Raw genomic sequence first — 22,733 nt, forward strand, 5'->3', positions numbered from 1 at the left:
ATGTAGATGGAGCACCTGGGAACCACACAGCACATCCGGGATGCAAACAGGAGTTACTGACACAGATGACAGGTCCCAAAGTAGAAAATTAGGCCTCTGAAAAATCATTGCAAAGGAGATTATAAGCATGGAAACGTGATCTCTACATATTGCTAAGTGAAAACAGTAATATACTGTCTGATAACATTTCTCTAAAAGAACAGAGAGAGAGAGAGTGGAATCATTTTGAAATTAAAGATTTCCGTGAAAAAAACAAGAGTCCACCAGTATGTACCGCATTCTTCAATTCGTGTTTTTAAAATGCTGTGTATAAGTGATTGAAAAATCATATCCCGGGACATACAATGGCAAGTTTAAAGCACGTGCTATTATAAGACAAGGAAACATGGTAAGAAGGAGGGAGATTGAAAAAAGAAAAGGAAAGAAGGCTGTTTGTGGTATAGCCAGAGGGGAAAGAAACACTGGCGAAAAGTCTGCCGAGACCCCCTCATCCCGGTCTTCCCTGCCACTTTGGGAATTCTCCCGGTAGCTTCGCTGTCTCAGTCCCGTAGTGACAAATGCTGGTAATGGGACTGCACGAGAGCAGTTGTACTCTGAGGAATCCGCCGGCTTTTAAGTGTGGTTCCATTACAGGATTACGTGGCGCCACCAAGTCCAACACCCAAGAACAGAGGATGGGGAATGTGACCACGGAGCTCGCACAAAATGACAAAGGAGACCACTCGGGTTCTAGGGCGGCAGACAGCATTTACTTCTTCCACAGAACCAGAAAGCTTTTCAAAAAGCAAATGGAATAAAGATGTGGATGAGAAGTTTTCTTCCTGGGATAAGTGGATGGGGAGGAAGAAAATGAAAAGCAGGTAAATCGCTGAAGAAAAGGCAGTATAGTGAAACAATCAACATTTAAGAATTAATTATATGCCACTCTTCAAGAAATGAGCATAAGACACCGGAAAAATACGAATTTAGTGAAGGTCGAACAAACACTTTTTCCCAATGGCTACGAAAGAGAGAAGCAAGCATCTTGAAATGCTGGCAATTATGCAGATGGCAGAAAGAATAAGGACTGAATTTCGTTCCCACATAAGGGAGAGTATTAGGGAGACAAAAAGCACTCTGAAACGTTTCCAGGTTTGAGTGAGCGGACAGCCCAGCAGGTATTTAGAGCGTATTATCTGCGCTGTGAAAAATGACCCTCAGAAATCACTGAAATTAATCAAGAAGTTAAACATTTATTAAAAACAAGCTTAGAGATCACAGGAGAAAGGTCGAGTCCAGGGACTCAAACAAAGCTGAATCAGCGGATTTCTGGGCCGTGAAATGTGTGGCGCTCAATGGAGAGCACAAGGTTCAGGTGCGGGTGAGGCCTCCGGAGCCCCTCCGGCCGGACCTGGGGAAATCGCTGTTGTCAGCCGCTCTTGCAAAAAGCTGATGATGTGGCTATTGAGCAACCTGGGACCCTTGACCCTGCTGTGGCGTTAGTACCGATGTGGGTGTCTGGGTGACATTCACAATTAAACAAATCAAACTTAAGTTACCAAGTTCCAGACTCCAATGTCCAGGGAAACGCCACACTTTGCTGTGGGTGACAGAATTTTGCCCCCTCCACCCTTTTTGTCATAAAGTCAAATAAACAGGATCATTGAATGACGGGGGTGGGCTCTGCTGTGCTGGACACCGGCCATGGGCAGCACCATAGTGAGGCCCGCAGGAGCGACTGTGCAGGAGTGAGGTGGGGGAGGCGGCTTTTCCCGCAGGCTGCTGAGTTGGTGCCACACACATCTCCGCTGCCCGAGGCAGGAGTAACGTTCAGCCAAGACCATATCCTGATGAATTTTGCCAAAATGAGAACGCACAGAATTCTCAGATGGTCAAGTGGGAGAAACAGAAAGAAAAATGTTCTGTCCTCCTACCTTGGTTGAATTTTCTAGACCTTTTTCTAGAACTCCACCAATTAAGACACACACACACACACAAACGTTACTTGGCCAAAATTTTTACAAGAAATGCAGTTTCTTTTTAAACCATCTCCTTAGCATCCTTTCATTACACTAGAATTTGCAGTAGATATCCCAAACTTCTTAGAGCTACATAAGACCCTAAATGTCCTATTTTTTAAGGTGGATATTATTTGTGGGAGAGGAAGATGAACTGGTTATGAGTTTTGAAGTCAAAAGGTCTGGTTCAAATGCCAGCTTTGTCAGTTACTAGCTGCGTGACCTTGGGCAAGATCCTTCATCTCATGGAACCTCAGTTTCAACAGTTGTAAAAGAGAAATAATGTTCACCAGATGGGAACATTCGATCCCATAATGCATCAGCACAGCAATTGGAGAACAATAATAGAATTATCACAATAAAAGTAGCCATTTGTTATTATTATTATTATCATTAAATAAGCAAGAATTTTGAAATACATTGTTTTTGCTGATGGCTAATTTCATGTTTTTTGTTTGTTTGTTTGTTTTGAGGTAGAGTCTTGCTCTGTGGCCAGATTGGAGTGCAGTGGTGCAATCTTGGCTCACTGCAACCCTCAGCTCCCTGGTTCAAGCGATTCTCTTGCCTCAGCCTCCCAAGTAGCTGGGATTACAGGCATACGCCACCACACCCAGCTGATTTTTGTATTTTTAGTAGAAACAGGGTTTCACCATGTTGCCAGGATGGTCTCGATCTCCTGACCTCATGATCCACCCGCCTCGGCCTCCCAAAGTGCGGGGGTTACAGGCGTGAGCTACCGTGCCTGACCGCTGAATGGCTAATTTCAGACTTTGTATGGAGCTTTAATAGGAACCAACTTCTGGGCCCAAATGTGCCATGTGAATGAACACAAGCTACACTGTGGCAAAGTAAGAAAGTGCTCAGCATCAGGAATGCTGCATACAAATATCAAGAAGGAAAAGTAAGCCGGGCGCGGTGGCTCACGCCTGCAATCCCAGCACTTCGGGAGGCTGAGGCGGGTGGATCACCTGAGGTCAGGAGTTTGAGACTAGCCTGGCCAACATGGTGAGACCCCATCTCTATTAAAAATACAAAAATTAGCCGGGCATGGTGGCGGGCACCTGTAATTCCAGCTACGCAGGAGGTTGAGGCAGGAGAATCACTTGAACCTGGAAGAAGGAGGTTGCAGTGAGCTGAGATCATGCCATTGCACTCCAGCCTGGGGGACAAGAGCAAAACTCCATCTCAAAAAAAAAAAGGAAAAGTAGATTATTTTCCTTTCTCCAGTAACTTTTGTTGAGTCAGCTTTGTGCTACCTCAGCAGGCACCTCCATTTCAAAATGAACGGAACCTCAGGCGTTCTTCTTGATGCCTGGAGTTTTGAGGTCTGACAATGTTTATTTTCTAATACCCCACAGTTCCAAGAAGTTCAGGTGATAACATAATATAAATTCCAAAATAAGAGCACATTGTGAAAAAACATCTGTGTTTCAAATAGTATCCATTAGCATTCAGAGACAGAGTTAAAAAGGGCTTGCTCTGAAATAATAATTTATTATAAATTTATGCCTCACGTTTACAAGAGTGTATTGCAAGATAGCAGTGATACCTTTGCATTAGTCAGAGTTCAGCTGTGGTGGAATATCTTAACTTGAGGGTTCTGACCTAAAAGACAAGGGAATCAGAGATTTGCTTTTTGATTCTGCTTTTTTTTTTTTTTTTTTTTTTTTGAGTAAATACTAAGTACCAATCCTGGCAAAGCAGTAATACAATGTGATGCTCAGAGACACGTTGGGCCGGGCGCGGTGGCTCACGCCTGTAATCCCAGCACTTTGGGAGGCCGAGGCGGGTGGATCACGAGGTCAGGAGATCGAGACCATCCTGGCTAACACGGTGAAACCCCGTCTCTACAAAAAATACAAAAAACTAGCCGGGCATGATGGCTGGCGCCTGTAGTCCCAGCTACTCGGGAGGCTGAGGCAGGAGAATGGCATGAACCCGGGAGGCGGAGCTTGCAGTGAGCTGAGATCCGGTCACTGCACTCCAGCCTGGCGACAGAGCGAGACCCCGTCTCAAAAAAAAAAAAAGAGACACGTATTCCAAGGGGTCTGGTCTGTAGTTTCTCCCCTCCCATATTATCCTGATTTCCTCACCCACCCCTTCTTCTGAAGCTGGATCTCTGGATCTCTGGGTTTGGCTTCAGTTTCCTCATCTGTAAAACAGAAAATATCTACCTATAGCATTGTTCAGAGGAATGAACGAGATGTGAGATGCTGCATTTCAAAAGCACTTGGTGTATTACTAGAAGCTTCGAAATGCTGCTTGTTTCCTTATCCTTAATTATTGCCATCATTGCCTCAATCCTGCATCTCTGTGGTATCCATCAGATACCACTTACATCCATCAGATGTAAAGAAAGATGTTACTCACCAGTGATTCCCTTGTCTCCGTAAATAGCAGGAAATCTGCCATTCAGTCTTGAAGGGTAGTGGGGAATACTGAGTGATATGAGATGTAGAATTCTAAAAGCTTGTTAATTTTTATGCTAAAGAGCTATCCTGTTAATTCATAGAACTGCTTGCCCTAATAATTTATGATAAGAAAAACAGAGAAGTGGCCAAAAAAGAAAAAAAAAATAAATTAAGCAAATAATCCAAAAAGTAGTCATAAATTTGGAATAAAGATGTTCAGGGAAGCTTACATGAGACAGAGAACTTGGAAACAGCCTAAAGGCCCAGCACTCTAGACTTAGGTCAGTATAGCGTGGCATCCTATACACAGTGTATTTATTAATTTTATTTATTTATTTATTTTGAGACAGAGTCTCTCTGTGTCGCCCAGGCTGGAGTGCAGTGGTGCAGTCTCGGCTCACTGCAAGCTCTGCCTCCCGGGTTCACACCATTCTCCTGCCTCAGCCTCCCGAGTAGACGGGACTACAGGTGCTCACCACCACGCCCGGCTAATTTTTTTTGTATTTTTAGTAGAGACGGGGTTTCACTGTGTTAGCCAGGATGGTCTTGATCTCCTGACCTCGTGAACCGCCCGCCTTGGCCTCCCAAAGTGCTGGGATTACAGGCGTGAGCCACCACGCCGGCCAATTTTTGTATTTTTAGTAGAGATGGGGTTTCATCATATTGGCCAGTCTGGTCTCGAACTCCTGACCCCGTGATTTGCCTGCTTCAGCCTCCCAAAGTGCTGGGATTACAGGTGTGAGCCACCGTGCCTGGCGATGTTTAGAGTTTTTTAAAAATCAGGTTACAAAATGGTGTAAGCCAAATTAAAATGTACAGGGAAACCAAAACAGGACGGCAAGATGCCTCAGTGAAAGTAGTGACTGCATCTGTGTAGCTGCGTTTTCTGTTTCTTCAGACTTTTCTGCACTTCCCAGGTCCTCCATAATAGCAGGTGCAGAAGCGCAGCCTGTGGGGCCAGCCTTGCTTTAAGCATTAGCTGCTGTTACTCCCAGCATTGTTGCTCATGTCATCAAAAGATGATAAAGTGAAAGCTGAGAAACAGATCAAAGGTTAGAGGGAAGCATTTATAAACGTGTTAGAGACTTGTTTTTAAAGAAACTTTTAATTTTGAACTAATTTTAGGTCTACACTGCAAAGATAATTTAGAGAGACCCCGTCCCCGCTCCCAGTTTCCCCAGTTGTTAACATCTTACATCACTGTAGTACACGTGTCAAAACTAGGAGATTACGGCTGGTACATGACTATTAACTAAACCCCAGACTTTGTTTGAAATTTGCTTGTTTGGCCGGGCGCAGTGGCTCACGCCTATAATCCCAGCACTTTGGGAGGCTGAGGCAGGTGGATCACTTGAGGTCGGGAGTTTGAGACCAGCCTGACCAACATGGAGAAACCCCATCTCTACTAAAAATACAAAATTAGCCGAGCGTGGTGGTGGGCACCTGTAGTCCCAGCTACTCAGGAGGCCGAGGCAGGAGAATCACTTGAACAAGGGGGGCAGAGGTTGCGGCGAGCCTAGATCGTGCCACTTCACTCCAGCCTGGATGAAAGAGCAAAACTCTTGTCTCAAAACAAAAAACAAAATAAAACAAAAACAAAAACAAAAAAAAAGAAAAGTAATTCACCTGTTTTTCCACTTAGGTACTCCTTCTGTTTTAGGAGGATGAGATTTTTGAATGTTGACTAATGGCCCCCATTTTTATGTTTTAATTGTAAAACATACATAGAAGTTCATAAAACAAAAAAGCACTATTTAAAGGAAAATGAAAAGTTCAAGGAATGGAATGGTGCCAGTCCCTTGGTATCCTTTTTCCGCCTCCCCACCCAGAGGTAATCATTACCCTGACTTTTATGGCAATAATATCCTTGATTTTCTTGGTAGTGTTACTGTCGAGCTATAATCTCCCCAGTAAAGTAGTTGTGCCTGTTTTTGAACTTTATGTACACGAACCCATGTTGTATATTCTTTTGTTCAAGGCTATCTGCTTGTTGTGTGGCCTGTGTGTCTACATCTCATTCATTTTCATTGCTGTGTGGTTCTCGACTGAGATGCTCTTTACATTTCCTCCTGCTCCCTGCCCTTCCCTAATCAAATAGACCTTCTGCCTCCGTGTCCCAGGGACGGCAATATAACCACGGAAAATCAAATTAAAATTATTTATTATAATTATTTCAAAAGCCCACATCCTCAAGGATTTAAACAAGGGATTTATAACAGGGTTTCTCAACCTCCACCCTACCGACATGTTAGACCTAATGATTCATTGTTGTGGGGATGTCCTGCTCAGGGTGGGATGCTCCCTGGGCTCCACCACTAGGTGCCAGCAGCATCCACGACCCTCGAGTTGTGAGAACCAAAATGTCTCCAGACATTGCCAAGCATCCCCGGCGAGGCAGAGTCACCCCAGATGACAGCCACTGTGAGAAGAAGGAAAGGAAAAAAATCACTTGGGGAAAATTCCGACTACAGAAGCAGACTGCCTGGAAAGTTACAGCAACGGGCAAAAATGAAACAACCTTGGGAGGAATAACCCTCAAGCTGCACCTGCACACACGTGAGCAACTTCGTACAATGAGTGAGGAGCTCCCACGAAAGAGTTTCCCCCCTTTTTCAGGCATATACACCGTGGAAAGCTGCACAGGCCGGGAGGGGACTTACCTAAAACAAACCCACAGTTACATAAACTAGAAAAGCGGAATTCGTGATGGCCTAGAGACCACAGCTGCGTAACAGAAGGGGAATTGCACAGACAGCTTTACTGATAAGAGAAGTGACTCAAACTGCCACAGAGATGAGAACAGTTTCTGATAAAAGCTTTTGAACTCAGCTGTAACCCAGCAGTCCACCGGGAGTCCTCTCTCTGCTGCAGAGAGCGTTTTTCCTTTCACTCTTTTTTTTTTTTTTGAGACTGAGTCTCGCTCTGTCGCCCAGGCTGGAGTGCGGTGGCGTGATCTCGGCTCACTGCAAGCTGCAAGCTCTGCCTCCCAGCTTCACGTCATTCTCCTGCCTCAGCCTCCTGAGTAGCTGGGACTACAGGTGCCGCCACCACATGGCTAATTTTTTGTATTTTTAGTAGAGATGGGGTTTCACCGTGTTAGCCAGGATGGTCTCGATATACTGACCTTGTGGTCCACCCACCTTGGCCTCCCAAAGTGTTGGGATTACAGGCGTGAGCCACCGCTCCCTGCCTTTTCTTTCACTTATTAAACTTTTGGTCCAGCCCCACCTTTGTGTCCATGTTCCTTAATTTTCTTGGAGGTGGGACAAAGAACCCAGGGTACTTGTTCAGTCAATGAGATACTGCTACGTTAATGTGCATTGGCGAGACTGTAACAACTCATTTAAAGGACTACATATAGAACCAATCAAAGCCACTTCAACCACATAAAATTCCTCCAGATGAGAAATTAAGACAGTCAGAAAGCACCACAAGGCTTGAAACGCTGGCGAGGGCCTGTGAGAAGGGCTCCATAGTCTGCCCCCAACCCAGGGCTGGGCCCTGGGGGTCAGGGTCAAATGACAGAAGCTCCATGTGGTTGGGGACCTCGAGCAGAAGACAGGCATGCTCCTCATGCCCAGGGCACATGTTCTCCTGTGCCCAGCAGGCTGGGAGAGCAATGCTGTGCTTGGGCAGACAGATCCAAGACGGTCTCAACAGAGTTTCCCATAGCCCAGAGAAAGCTGGGAGCTACTGAATGTTTAGTGAGCACCCAAGGGCTGGGACAACATCGCACAGGGAACTGGAGATCAGGAGAGGCCTAGCAGCTGGGCCAGGGAGGACACAGCAGGGACCTGCATGAACCCATGTTTTAAGATTAGACTAAAACAAGGATGATGATGGCACCAAGGACAAGACACCACCCTCCCCCAGTGAATTAATTCAGTATAAGCTTCTAAAAAATTAGACACAAGCAGCCAGGCACAGTGGCTCATTCCTGTAATCCCAGCACTTTGGGAGGCCGAGGCAGGTGGATCACAAGGTGAGGAGATCGAGACCATCCTGGCTAACACAGTGAAACCCTGTCCCCACTAAAAAAATACAAAAAATTAGCTGGGCATGGTGGTGGGCACCTGTAGTCCCAGCTACTCGGGAGGCTGAGGCAGGAGAATGCTGTGAACCCGGGAGGCAGAGCTTGCAGTGAGCCGAGATTGCGCCACTGCACTCCAGCCTGGGCAACAGAGCGAGATTCTGCCTCAAAAAAAAAAAAAAAGACACAAGTCCAAGAGCAGGGAAGATCCCAGACTGACTACTAACAGGATTCCATGGCTTGGCAGAAGGGAAGCTTAAGAGAAAATTGTTAAAAATTTAAACCAGAACAATTAGCCAAGAAAAAGAAATAAAGGGCACCCAGACTGGTAAGGAAGAAGCAAAATTATTTGTATCTGCAGATGACATGCTTTTGTATATAGAAAATCCAAAGAAATAGACACACAAACACAAACCAAAAACACCTATTAGAGCATATAAGCAAGTACAAGTTTGCAGGATATAGGATCAATATACAAAAACCAATTCCATTTCTATTACTAGCAATGAACAATACAAACATGAAATTAACACTGTGGCTCATGCCCGCCGTCCCAGCACTTTGGGAGGCTGAGACAGGAGACTCACTTGAGGCCAGGAATTGCAGCCTGGGCAACACAGTGAGACCCCATCTCTACAATATATTTAAAAAGTTAGCCAGGTGTGATGGCACATGCCTGCCTAACTACTCAAGAGGCTGAGGCAGCAGGATCCCTTGAGCCCAGGAGTTCAAAGCTGCAGTGAGCTGTGGTCATGCTACTCCAGCCTGGAAGACAGAGGGAGACCCCGTATCCAAAACAAGGAAAAAAAGAAAGAAATTAAGAAAACAATTCAATTCAATCAACAATAACATCAAAAAGAGTAAGACATTGAGGAATACATTTAACAAAAGAAATGTGAATCTTGTACACTGAAAACTGTATGATATTTTTGGAAGAAACTAAAGCAGAATTAAATAGAAAGACATGCCATGTCCATACATTGGAGGACAATATCATCAAGATAATAATCCTCTTCAAATTAGTCAACATAATCCCTATCAAAAGCCTACTGCTTTCTATCCAGAAGTTGAAAAGTTTATCTTAAAATTCATATGGAAATGCAAGAGATCCAGAATACACAAAACAGGTCTGAAAAAGAACAAAGTAGAAGGACTCACATTTTCACTCTAAAGCTATAGTAATCGAGATGATGTGGTACTGTTGTAAGGACAGACATAGCAATAAATGGAATAGAATTGAGAGTCCACAAATAAACCATTACTTTCAGGATCAATTGATTTTCGACAATGGTGCTAAGACAATTCAATGAGCAAAGAATAGTCTTTTAAAGTAAGGATGCTGAGGAAACCACACACATCCACACGCAAAATAAATAAGTTGGACCCCCCACTTCACACCATATACAAAAAAATAATTCAAAATGTATCAAAGACCTAAATGTAAGAGCTAAAACTGTAAAACTCTTAGAGAAAAATATAGGTGTGAATCTTTGTGACTTTAACTTAGGCAATAGTTTCTTAGCTGTGACACCAAAAGCACTGGCAATTAAAAATAAACAAATTGAACTTCACCAAAATTTTAAAATCTTGGTTGGGGGTGGCGGCTCACGCCTGTAATCCTAGCACTTTGGGAGGCCAAAGAGGTGGATCACCTGAGGTCGGGAGTTCAAGACCAGCCTGGTCAACATACAGAAACCCTGTCTCTACTAAAAATACAAAACTAAGCCAGGTGTGGTGGCGCACGCCTGTAATCCCAGCTACTTAGGAGGCTGAGGCAGGAGAATTGCTTGAATTTGGGAGGCGGAGGTTGCAGTGAGCCAAGATCACGCCACTGCACTCCAACCTGGGCAACAAGCAAGACTCTGTCTCAAAAAAAAAAAAAAAAAAAAAATTAAAATTTTGTGCGACAACACTAATAAAAAGTGAAAAAAAGGACACAGAATGGGAGAAAATATTTGCAGATGATATATCTGATAAACAACTTGTTTCTAGAATATATAAAGAACTCTATATAAAGAACTCCACTAAACAATAAAAGGGCAATAAAAATGAGCAAAGAATTTGAGGAAACATTTCTGCAAGGAGGATATACAATGACCGGTGAGCACAAGGAAAGTTATTCAACATCATGCACCATTAGGAGAATGAAAATCAGAACTACAGTGAGATACCACTTCCTACCTCGTAGGATAACCATCATTTTAAAAGACAGACAATAATAAGTGTTGGCAAGGATGTGGAGAAAATTAGAAACCTCATACGCTGCTGGTGGACACATAAAATGGTACAGCTGCTTTGGAAAACAGTCTGCCAGTTCCTCAAAAAGTTAAACAGAATGACCATATGGCCTAGTAATTCCACTCCTAGGTATATACCCCAGAGAACTGAAAACATGTGTCCACTCAAAAACTTGTACAAAAATGTCCATTGAAGCATTATTCTAAATAGCCAAGGAGTGGAAGCAACACAAATGTCCATGAATGGCTGAACAAATGGAATACCATTCATCAATGAAAAGAAATGTTACAACATGGAGAAAGCTTGACAACACTATGTCAGGCTCACAGCCACGTATTGTATGATGCCATTTATATAAAATACCCAAAATAGACAAATCCATAGAGACAGAAAGCAGATTAATAGTTGCCGGAGGCTGAGGGCAGAAGGAATGAAATTACAGCTGATGGGTATGGAATTTCTCTTTGGGGGGATAAAATGTTTACGAATGCAGCCATAAAAAAGAACGAGATCATGTCTTGCAGGAACATGGATGGAGCTGGAGGCCATTATCGTTGGCAAATTAACACAGGAATAGAAAACCAAACACTGCATGTTCTCACTTAGAAGTAGGAGCTAAATGATGAGAACTTACGAACACAAAGATGGAAACAACAGACACTGGGGTCTACTTGAGGGTGGAGGGTGGAAGGTGGGAGGAGCGGGAGGAGCAGAAAAGATAGCTATTGGGTACTGGGCTTAATACCTGGGTGATGAAATAATCTGTGCGACAAACCCCCGTGACACGAGTTCACCTACATAACAAACCTGCGCTTGTACCTCTGAACTTAACATAAAAGTTGGGTTTAGTTTTTTGTGTTTTTTTTGTCTTGTTTTGTTTCTAGATGGAGTCTAACTTTGTCACCCAGGCTGGAGTGCAACAGCACAATCTCAGCTCACTGCAACCTCCACCTCCCAGTTTCAAGTGATTCTCCTGATTCAGCCTCCCGAGTAGCTGTGACTACAGGCGCCTGCCACCACGCCTGGCTAATTTTGTTTTTGTATTTTTAGTAGAGACGGGGTTTCACTGTGTTAGCCAGGATGGTCTCGATCTCCTGACCTTGTGATCCGCCCGCCTCGGCCTCCCAAAGTGCTGGGATTACAGGCGTGAGCCACCGCGCCCGGCTCAGACCTTTCCTCATGACATTTTCTGATCAAAATTGATCTACTCCACGATCCTTTTGTTTTTGTTTTTGTTTTTGTTTTTTCCCCGAGACAGTCTTGCTCTGTTGCTCAGTCTGGAGTGCAATGCTGTGATCTCGGCTCACTGCAACCTCCACCTCCTGGGTTCAAGCCATTTTCCTGGTTCAGCTTCCTGAGTAGCTGGGACTACAGGCACTCGCCACCGTGCCCTGCTAATTTTTTGCATTTTTTTTTAGTAGAGACGGGGTTTCACTGTGTTAGCCAGGATGGTCTCGATCTCCTGACCTTGTGATCCGCCCGCCTCGGCCTCCCAAAGTGCTGGGATTACAGGCGGGAGCCAACGCACCTGGCCAATTTTTGTATTTTTAATAGAGACGGGGTTTCACCATATTGGCCAGGCTGGTCTCAAACTCCTGACCTCAAGTCATCTGCCCGCCTCAGCCTCACAAAGTGCTGGGATTACAGGCGTAAGCCACCACGCCCCGCCTGTATTATACACTTTAAAAAGATGAATTTTATTGTAATCAAATAATATTTCAATTATTCTTTTCTCAAAGTAAGCATTAATAGTAACTTTTCTCAAAGTAAACATTAATAATAAATAAAACACACACACACACACACACACAAATATGTGACATTTCTTGCAAAGCCAAGTTGGTACTCTGAATACCATGCTGGCTACGTCTGTATTCCGCATCTGCCCGTTCTGGTGCGTCCCCTATTTTAATCTTTAAATTACCTTCTCAATGGTCTTAGTGGCACTGCCCATCCTCAGGGTTCATATGTTGGCCACTGTCTCCTCTCTCTCTATCTGTGGGGTTCCCTAGACTATGCCAGAAGCACCTTTGGGGATGTCATGCACCCTGTCATCCCATAATTCTGAACTTTATAGACTGTGGTATTTTTTACACAAAGGCAGACTGTCTTTTTAGCCCTTTCTCTGAAAAAAAAAAAAAAAAAGGCAAACCTATTCTTATTCATCTCTTTGCCAATGATACCTAAATCTGTATTTCCATCTCTGTCCTTTGGTTCATCTTTAACTGTTCACAGGAACATTCAGAGTAAGCTACTCTATCATTAATTTTTCTTTTTTTTTTTTTTTTTTTGAGACAGAATCTTGCTCTGTTGCCCAGTCTGGAGAGCAGTGGCATGATCTTGGCCCACTGCAACCTCCACCTCACTGGTTCAAGCAATTCCCCTGCCTCAGCCTCCTGAGTAGCTGGGATTACAGCCCACGCCACCACGCCCGGCTAATTTTTTTGTATTTTCACTAGAGACGGGGTTTCACCATGTTGGCCAGACTGGTCTTGAACTCCTGACCTCAGGCGATCCGCCCACCTCAGCCTCCCAAAGTGCTGGGATTACAGGCGTGAGCCACCGCGCCCGGCCTTTACCATCACTTTTTATGCATACTTTATACACTTAATAAAACCAAATCATGACCAGAGCCTCTCTACCTTTCTGTCACTAATGATGGCCTTTATTTTCATAGCTTTTTACAGTCAATGCATTTTCACGTGATCTCATTTCACTCCTACAAGACTCCTAACAGGGTGATGTTATTGCTATTCCCATTTTACAGATGAGGAAACTAAGCCTCAAAGAGGTGAAGTGATACAGCTGGAATGTAGCAGATCCAGGACTTGAACACAGGTCTACCGGATGCAAATCGGACCACATTATCCTAGACCTGAAACCTCAGCGGAACCACTGACAGCTCCCTCTCTTCCAGTCCCAGATAGCCAATCGGTCACCAAGGTACAGATGGTGAGACTGAGGACAGAGTGGGCAGAAGCTGACCACAGAAAGGGTCTTCTGCGAATTCCTCCTTTGTAGTATCTCCCCAGCTGGCCCTTTCCGACTGTGCCCTAACCCTCACTACCCGGTCCTCAGGCTTTAGCAGCACCTGGCTCACCTGGAGGGGCTGTTGACATGCAGCCTGCTGGGCCCCACCTGCAGAGTGTCTGAATCACCAGGCCTGGGGTATAGCTTGAGAATCTGCATCTCTAGCAAGTTCCCAGGTAATGCTGATGCCGATGCTGCTGGTCATGGAGCCACGTCCTCAGAAGCACTGATCCAAGCTCTCACCGCCAGGCACCTGGTCCTGCATCTCCGTGCCCATTCATTCTGCACACCACTGCTGGCTTTCTCCCCAACCAGGTTACGAGTCTGAGGACTGAGTCTCATTTATCTTTGTATTCTTTCTGCCTCATGAGTTACCCCACACAAACTTAGCCAGTGAGGCTTCTCACAGTCTGACCTGAACCCTCATCCTGAATTCAAATCACTGCCCTGTTCTGACCTTCAGCCAGTCACTCTTTTGGACCAGGCACGGTGGCTCACACCTGTAATCCCAGCACTTTGGAAGGCTGAGACGGGGGGATCACGAGGTCAGGAGATCAAGACCATCCTGGCTAACATGGTGAAACCCCGTCTCTACTAAAAATACAAAAAATTAGCCAGATGTGGTGGCGGGCGTCTGTAGTCCCAGCTACTCGGTAGGCTAAGGCAGGAGAATGGCGTGAACCTGGGAGGCGGAGCTTTCAGTGAACCAAGATCACGCCACTGCACTCCAGCCTGGGCAACAGAGCAAGAATCCATCTCAAAAAAAAAAAAAAAGAATGCCGCTTTTGGCCGGACATGGTGGCTCATGCCTGTCTTCTCAGCACTTTGGGAGGCCGAGGTGGGTAGATCACCTGAGGTCAGGACTTCCATACCAGCCTGACCAACACGGTGAAACCCTGTATCTACTAAAAATACAAAAATTAGCCGGCCGTCGTGGTGGGCGCCTGTAATCCCAGCTACTCAGGAGGCTGAGGCAGGAGAATTGCTTGAACCCCGGAGGCGGAGGTTGCAGTGAGTTGAGATCGTGCCATTGCATTCGTGCCTGGGTGAAAGAATGCCTCTTTGTGGGCATATTTTGAGCATTAAATGAGACCAGAATGTTGAACGGCTCAGCACATCCAAATGGACAGTAGGTGCTCACTAAACACCTGCTATTATTATGTCCCACTCTGCCCTGGACTGTGGCACGCATATTTTCCCGCTATCTTTACCCATAACATCCCCTCGGCCTGGACTATCTGCTTCCCTTAGCCCCTTCTCTAGCCAAATCCTTTTCACCCTTTTCAAAACTTACCTCAAGTCTAACCGTCGAAGATTTGTCCAGCCCACAGGGTCCTTTCTCTCTCTGAAATTCGGGGCCCTTGGCTATCTCTTTCACTCATTCATCCAGAATCGCACGCTGCCTTACAACAGTCTTTTCACGACTGTATTTGTTAATTGTCACATATTTTCACCTAACCTGCAAGGTCCTTGAGTTCGGGAAGCTCACACAATGCTTATCTGTTAGGGCCCATGACCCCACCCCAAATCTCAGGGAATATTTGCTGAATGAAATTTGTGTCCTTCACATAATCACCAGAGAATTAAGGTATTCCATTGTATGCCATGAAAAAAGTAACAAGCAATATGAGAATATCTATTTTTAAATGTTTCGGCTTCAGGGTTTGACTGTATTGGCGTTAGATCTGTTCTCTGCAGGCCTTGGATGTTTTTTCTTTAACGTGAGTTTCTTGGCTGAAATGAAGTGGGGTTGCCACTCTGTAGTGAAACCTGTAACTGAGCCATTCAAAATAAGTGAATTCTGTGTGGGGGAAAGTTGAAAGCCAGCTTTGGGAACTTAGATTTTTTTACCTCCCAGATTTAAAGGAACGACTCTGCCCCAGTGAGTTGTTGACAGATGGAGACGGTTTCACCGCGTTGGTCAGGCTGGCATGGAAGTCCTGACTTCAGGTGATCTACCCACCTCGGCCTCCCAGAGTGCTGGGAAGACAGTCACGAGCCACCGTGCATGGCCAAAAGAAGCACTTTGTTGTTTTTTTTCTTTTTTTTTTTTGAGACGGAGTCTCGCTTTGTCGCCCAGGCTGGAGTGCAGTGGCGCGATCTCGGTTCACTGCAAAAAAAAGTTCACAGATGGAGCTGTGAACTTTTGCTTTTGGTCTACATGATATTTACCCCCATTCCTCATGAGAAAGGGCAGAAACAAGGTGGAATAAACGATTTCCAGCATTCTTTGCATGCCTGGAACAATGTTGAAATAGATTATTTTCCTGAGGAGACCATTATAAGCAATTGGACTTGGCCACTGCAGAGTGAGTCTTTTGCATCCAAAGTTATTTAATTTTTGCTTATTGTTATTGCTGCAGAAACATTTTTGAATCCTATCCTTTCCCTCCACTCTCATAAATTTGGTTGAAACAGCTGCACATAAACATTGGACATGGTTCCAAGTCTGTCACCATACCCAGATGTTTCCTCTGCTCCTCTCTGGCTGACCCTAAGCCTCATCTCACAGAGGAGCAGGAACTCAGGACCCCAGCACCTTTTCTTTTGTCAGTCTTTTCTTGAGTACTTATAATGACTACGGTTTTACATTCATAATCTGGATTTTTATTGTTGTTGTTTTGAGATGGAGTCTCACTCTGTCACCCAGGCTGGAGTGCAGTGGCGCTATCTTGGCTCACTGCAACCTCCACCTCCCAGGTTCAGGTGATTTTCCTGCCTCCGCCTCCCAAGTAGCTGGGAGTACAGACGCTCACCACCATGCCCAGTTAATTTTTTGCATTTTTAGTAGAGACAGGGTTTCACCATTTTGGCCAGGCTGGTCTTGAACTCCTGACTTCAAGTGATCCACCCGCCTCGGCCTCCCAAAGTGCTGGGATTACAGGCATAAGCCACAAGCCCTGCCCGCATTCATTATCTTGTTTAATCCTTGAAGCACCCCATGAGGAAGGTCATTTAATAGAGAACAGAAGTGAGACTTACAAGCCACCAAGGGGCTAGACGATGCAACCCAGAAGTGAGGGCCTTTGGCTATCTGGGGGTGTACATGGGCAATTGGTGTAGAGACAGGAGGGAGTTGGGAAGATAAATTCCACCTCTTCTGGGAGTCGTAACCCTCCTGGAGAAATCCCCCTTGGGGAAAGAACATCCACTGGTGGCTCACTGCGATGCTGTGGCCAGTACAGTACTGTCATGCTGTGTCCAGAGTTGGTTCCTTCCAGTGAGTTCTTGGCCTGCTGACTTCAAGAATGAAGCTGTGAACCTTCCTAGTGAGTGTCACAGGTCTTAAAGGTGACACAGACCCAGAGAGTGAGTAGCAGCAAGATTTATTGTGGAGAGCGAAAGAACAAAGCATCCACAGTGTGGAAGGGAAACCCTCTGGTTTGCTGGCTGGGGTGGCCAGCTTTTATTCCCTTATTTGTCCCCGCCCACGTCCTGCTGATTGGTTCATTTTACAGAGTGCTGATTGGTCCATTTTACAGAGTGCTGATTGGTGCATTTACAATCCTTTAGACACAGAGCACTGAATGGTGCATTTACAATCCTCTAGCTAGACAGAAAAGTTCTCGAAGTCCCCACTGGACCCAGTAAGTCCAGCTGGCTTCACCTCTCAATGCCACGCTAACCAGCATCTTTTCTTGCCTTACAGCTTGTTTTCCCTCACCCTCTTGGCCCTAGGTTTGTACCCCCAAAACAAAATACCAGCTCTTTAATCAAGACTCTGGCTCCTCTTTTTTGAGGACCTGGGTAAGACAGTTATTTTATTTTCCCAATTTACACAATTGAGTTGCTGTGTAAAAATGGCTCATTGAGGCATGAAGAGAAGAATGAGCCTAATAACATAAACTACAATTCAGAAAAGCATCCCAAACATGAGCAGTGACGAAGAATCTCTTGTGAATGCCAAGAGGAGTCTGAGTGGGTGAAGCAAACAATTATTTCACATACTACACAGAAAAAGGAAAATCAAGTTCGACGCAGTCCCTAGTGTACTGTCTTCCATACAACTTTTCAAACTGCCAGGTGCGGTGGCTCACGCCTGTAATCCCAACACCTTGAGAGGCTGAGGCAGGTAGACCACAAGGTAGGGAGTTCAAGACCAGCCTGGCCAAGATGGCAAAACCCTGTCTCTACTAAAAATACAAAAATTAGCCAGGCGTGGTGGCAGGTGCCTGCAATCCCAGCTACTCGGGAGGCTGAGGCAGGAGAATGGCGTGAACCCGGGCAGCAGAGGTTACAGTGAGCCAAGATCGCGGCAGTGCACTCCAGCCTAGGCGACAGAGTGATATACAGTCTTTAAAAACAAAAACAAAAGAAAAAAAATTTTTCAAACTTCTGCTTTATTTCTACACAAGAAAATTCTGAGCTCTGCAGTGGAACAATTTAGGTTTTAGGACAAGCACAAAATCATGCTTTGCGGTATGCAATTGTGTCACCAAAACCATAGAGACATCATTCAAACTCCCACTTCTCATACTAAAAACAGGTAGTTTACTTTGCTGCCAAGAATCTTATAAAATCGTCCCAAATTTACAAATGTTATGCCAGGAGAAAAAGTAGAAAAGTTTATTCACAAAATTTCTTTTTAAAGCATCTCTATGGATAGCACATAAAACTCAATGGCTTAAGATGTGGAAAAGCCATTACTATCATATGCGTATGAGCAGATATTTTATAGCTGGATAAAAATGCCCGTGTCCAAAGTATGAATCAACTTTTGGCATATGTGTAAGTCAAGTTAGGCCAGGCGACATGGAGCAACAAATAAACCCTGAAACAGTGCCTTTATAAAGTCTGATGCAGTTGAGTGACCCCTTCCATACTATAGCTGTGCCATGTAGAACGAGTGTCTGCCGAGATCACTGCAGCACAGGAAGAGGCGGAGGAGGCACGCAGCTCTTAAACACCTCACTTGGAATGACACATTGAGCAACAGCAGAGGAAACGTGAGGACAACAGGCCATCGCGTCTGCCCGTGGTGCATGGATGAGGGAGAACTATGAGTGACTTTGCTGTTGCTACCAACAGGACCCCATGCCTTGGGGGAGTGTGTGTGTGTGTGTGTGTGTGTGATTAAATAACCAGGAGATGTGATGTGCCTTGGCAGTGCAGCCACTGATGGATGTGGATGGGGTCTGTGCTCCATGTGCAGTGTGAGGGGCGCTGCCACAAAAGTAAGAGAAGCTGCATCTGAAAGTCAACCACATCTCGGGTTGTCCTCTGAGAACACCTAAGGACAACAGCATGCTCCCGACCTTGATTCAGTATTTAAGAAAATGAAAATCACGTGTAATCCACATGCTTGTAGCTCTCTCTTCAGCGTGTTGTGGCAAGACACTGGTACTGCACAGAAAGTCAATCACTGAGACAATAAGTATTGCCAGGGAAGAAGGCTTTAATCAGGTGCTACAGCTAAAGAGATGGGAGCTCAGCCTCAAATCCATCTCCTTGGTGGACTAAAATTAAGAGCGGAGGTAGCAGCGAACAATGTGAGCCTGCATGGGAAAACAGAAATGAGGGAGGGGTAAGGAAGAGGAGCTGGTCCACAGGAAGCAGGTGGTGGGTTAGGCAGTCATGACCTGTGAGAGGTCTGAAGTCTGATTTTCCAGATGCTGCAATCTGGTGAGTTTCCCTTCCTTGATGTTTATCTGGGAGGCCTGATGATCGGTTTCCTGAGAAAGAAACTCAGATAAGACAATTGTAACTTTCTCAAGTTTTAAGACTGAGAGAGGCAGTTCCCGGCATTCACTGGGGCTCACTTCCTTGGACTCTTTGGAGGCAGAGCTCAGAAATACACATTTTAAACAAGTTCTGCAGAGATTTTTATGCACACCAATTTATTGATAGGCTTGGAGAACTTTGCTAAAAATGAATACATGAAAACATGAGATGTCAATTGCAACGGGCAATGGAAATGAATTTGAGTTTAAAAGTTCCTCTGTTGTGAAAAAATTTCAGATGGTAACTTTCTTTCCAACTTATATGCTCCTTGAGCAATAAAGTTTTCAGTGCTGACATCCGCCAAGTTTCCTTTTATGGTGAAAACATTAGTGACTCCATTTCTCCAAGTGCGAGGACAAAGATCCCAGTAATCTCTCCAATTCCTAGCACCTCCAGAGAACGGCTGCTTGTTGTCAGATGGAAATAATTTCATTAGCATAAGTGGATGCGGAGTTTATAAACGCAGACGCATGTGTTTCATATTCTCCTCCTATTTATTTACACATTCTGTAAACACACATATACACAAAGTCACATGGACATTTTTAGGGCAGTGCCTGGAACACTGTACACGTGGAAATGCCGCAGTTGTTGCCTTCAGGGCTTTTTGCTCAGGTGGCAAGTTGGTTACTGTTCAGAGGATCTCAGTTACCCCATTACCACGTTTCTCAGGTGAACACGTGCCCTGCCGCAAGTCAGGCTCTGGAACCTTCTTCAACTTCCTTTCTCTCTTCGAAAAGGCCTGCCCCCTTAGAGCACTAATTTGTTGGAAAAGTAATTCATCCCCAAATATTCATGGTTTCTAATATATTAATATCACAGCCTTCTCAAATAACATGTCTCTAAATCCACAATACTCAAAGTTAATGAAGAGAAGTTCAATCAGGTTGATGAGGAGGCTGGATTGTACACTCCCTTCTGCCAACACAAAAGGCGTTGGACACACCTGGAATCCAGTCAGAATGAACCTGGTTCTGGAAACACAAGCTTGCACAGCGTAGGGAGAGGTGGGTAGAAAAGGTGGCAGAGCCAAAGACTTGGAATCAACCCAAATGTCCATCAGTGACAGATTGGATTAAGAAAATGTGGCACATATACACCATGGAATACTATGCAGCCATAAAAAAGGATGAGTTTGTGTCCTTTGTAGGGACATGGATGCAGCTGGAAACCATCATTCTCAGCAAACTATTGCAAGAACAGAAAACCAAACACCGCATGTTCTCACTCATAGGTGGGAACTGAACAACGAGATCACTTGGACTCGGGAAGGGGAACATCACACACCGGGGCCTATCATGGGGAGGGGGGAGGGGGGAGGGATTGCATTGGGAGTTATACCTGATGTAAATGACAAGTTGATGGGTGCAGCACACCAACATGGCACAAGTATACATATGTAACAAACCTGCACGTTATGCACATGTACCCTACAACTTAAAGTATAATAATAATAAATAAATTTAAAAAAAAAAAAAAGAAAAGAAAAGGTGGCAGAGCTATGTGTCTCTTCTGAGCCTCCCCTGGAGACTGAAATGGACCCAAATGTTATCCACCTCATCAGAAACAGCTGGTTAACGACAACCCGGTGTCTCCTGAGCTAAATCAGATGCTAAATGTGATGTGAGAGGGAGAAAGGGATTCAGGTAGAAATCACACTTTCCAAAGCTCTCTTTATTTAAATGGTCTGCTTTGGTCCAGGGACTGTAGGATCTTGTTTTCTCTCTCTTTAAATTTATTAAAACTTTTCTCGGCCGGGCGCAGTGGCTCACACCTGTAATCCCAGCACTGTCGGAGGCCGAGGCGGGTGGATCACAAGGTTAAGAGATCGAGACCATCCTGGCCAACACGGTGAAACCCCGTCTCTACTAAAAATATAAAAAATTAGCCAGACGTGGTGGCGGACGCCTGTAGTCCCAGCTACTCGGGAGGCTGAGGCAGGAGAATGGCGTGAACCTGGGAGGCGGAGCTTGTAGTGAACTGAGATCGCGGTCCTGCACTCCAGCCTGGGCGACAGAGCGAGACTCCGTCTCAAAAACAAACAAACAAACACTTTTTTTCTGATAGTGAAAGCAAAAATAATAGCTGTCTTCTGCTGAGTATACTCTGTGCCAGGCACATGCTAACTCCTTTACGTTACCAGATGAGAAAATGGATGGCTAGAGCTGCCTCACGACTGAACAGCTAATTAGTACCTACACCAAGATCGGAACCCAAGCCTATTTACTGGAGAGTGCTCCCCTAAAGTCCATGTGCTTCCCAGAACCTCAGAATGTGACCTTATTTGGAAACAGGATCATCCCAAATGTGAGTAAAATGAGGTCATCCTGGAGGAGGGAGGGCCCCTAATCTGATATGCCTGGTGTCCGTAGAAGAGGAGAAGAGACAGACACACGAGAATGTCGCCTAATGATGGAGGAGGCAGTGATTGGAGTGAGGAGGATGCTGGTAACACCAGGAGCTAAGAGAAAGGTGGAGCAGACCCTGTCAACCACTAGATTACAGGCTTGTAGCTTCTCCCACTGTGAAACACTGCATTTCTCTTACAATCCGGCTGGCTTAAAAGTAACCAAAACGTATTGTTTCAGAGTTTTCCAGGCTGGAAGTCTGGAATCAAGTTACCGTCTCCGTTGTTTCCTACTTGGTTAAAGCTCAGGCAGCCGGCCATCTGAAGCCATGCACCCTGCAAGGTGCTTAGCGGAGAAACTTTGGAAAACAAAGAATTCGCTGAGTGCTCAGGGTCCCACGCTCCAGAACCAGCCTCTTAGAGTGTGTATTTTCCAGTTTTCTTCACTTGCCCCGAAGGCCATTCTGTCCACTTCCACCTTTTAAAAATAGTAGCAGCTCTCTTATTTATCTTCTTCTTTTGTTGTTTGATCAGCTGTACTCTTTATGGGACGTGCTTTTAGAAGAGTGAGAACCGCTGTAAACTCCAGAATCCTGGTTTTCATCACCACCGCCACCATCCTCCTCCTCCTCCTCATCACCATCACCATCATTAGCTGGCTGGAACAGGTCCAGTTGAATTGAGACGTGCCCCCGCCACAGTCTCGGACTCACAGCTTTGCACTAAAAACAGAACCACAGTCTCTGATGGACTCCCCAGGAGATGGCAGTGTGGATCACAAAACCACAGCATCCATCCCCACAGTACCACGCAGCCCCAGCCCGTGGATCCTGGTGTAACCGGAAGGCCCTGGGCCCGGGGCCCTGGTGAATGATCCTGCCGTCGTAGCCGGGCCACCCGCCGCCCTGATGAGGCCACTGGGAGTGAGTATTTCCGCTCTGCGTGGTCCTTTCTTCTTG

The 22,733-nt window shown here is 45.3% G+C and overlaps 1 long non-coding RNA gene across 1 annotated transcript in view; it reads right to left on the bottom strand.

The window, feature by feature from the left end:
- Positions 1-46: 46 nt before the first annotated feature.
- The window catches only part of LOC108582214, a 71,387-nt gene continuing 48,700 nt past the window's right edge, over positions 47-22,733 (bottom strand). Inside the window, exon 3 of the long non-coding RNA XR_001895436.3 lies at positions 47-96. This is a non-coding gene — a long non-coding RNA (uncharacterized LOC108582214). The remainder of the gene's footprint in view (positions 97-22,733) is intronic.

This window comes from Papio anubis, chromosome 13 (genome assembly GCF_008728515.1).
Source record: "Papio anubis isolate 15944 chromosome 13, Panubis1.0, whole genome shotgun sequence".
NCBI lineage: Eukaryota > Metazoa > Chordata > Mammalia > Primates > Cercopithecidae > Papio > Papio anubis.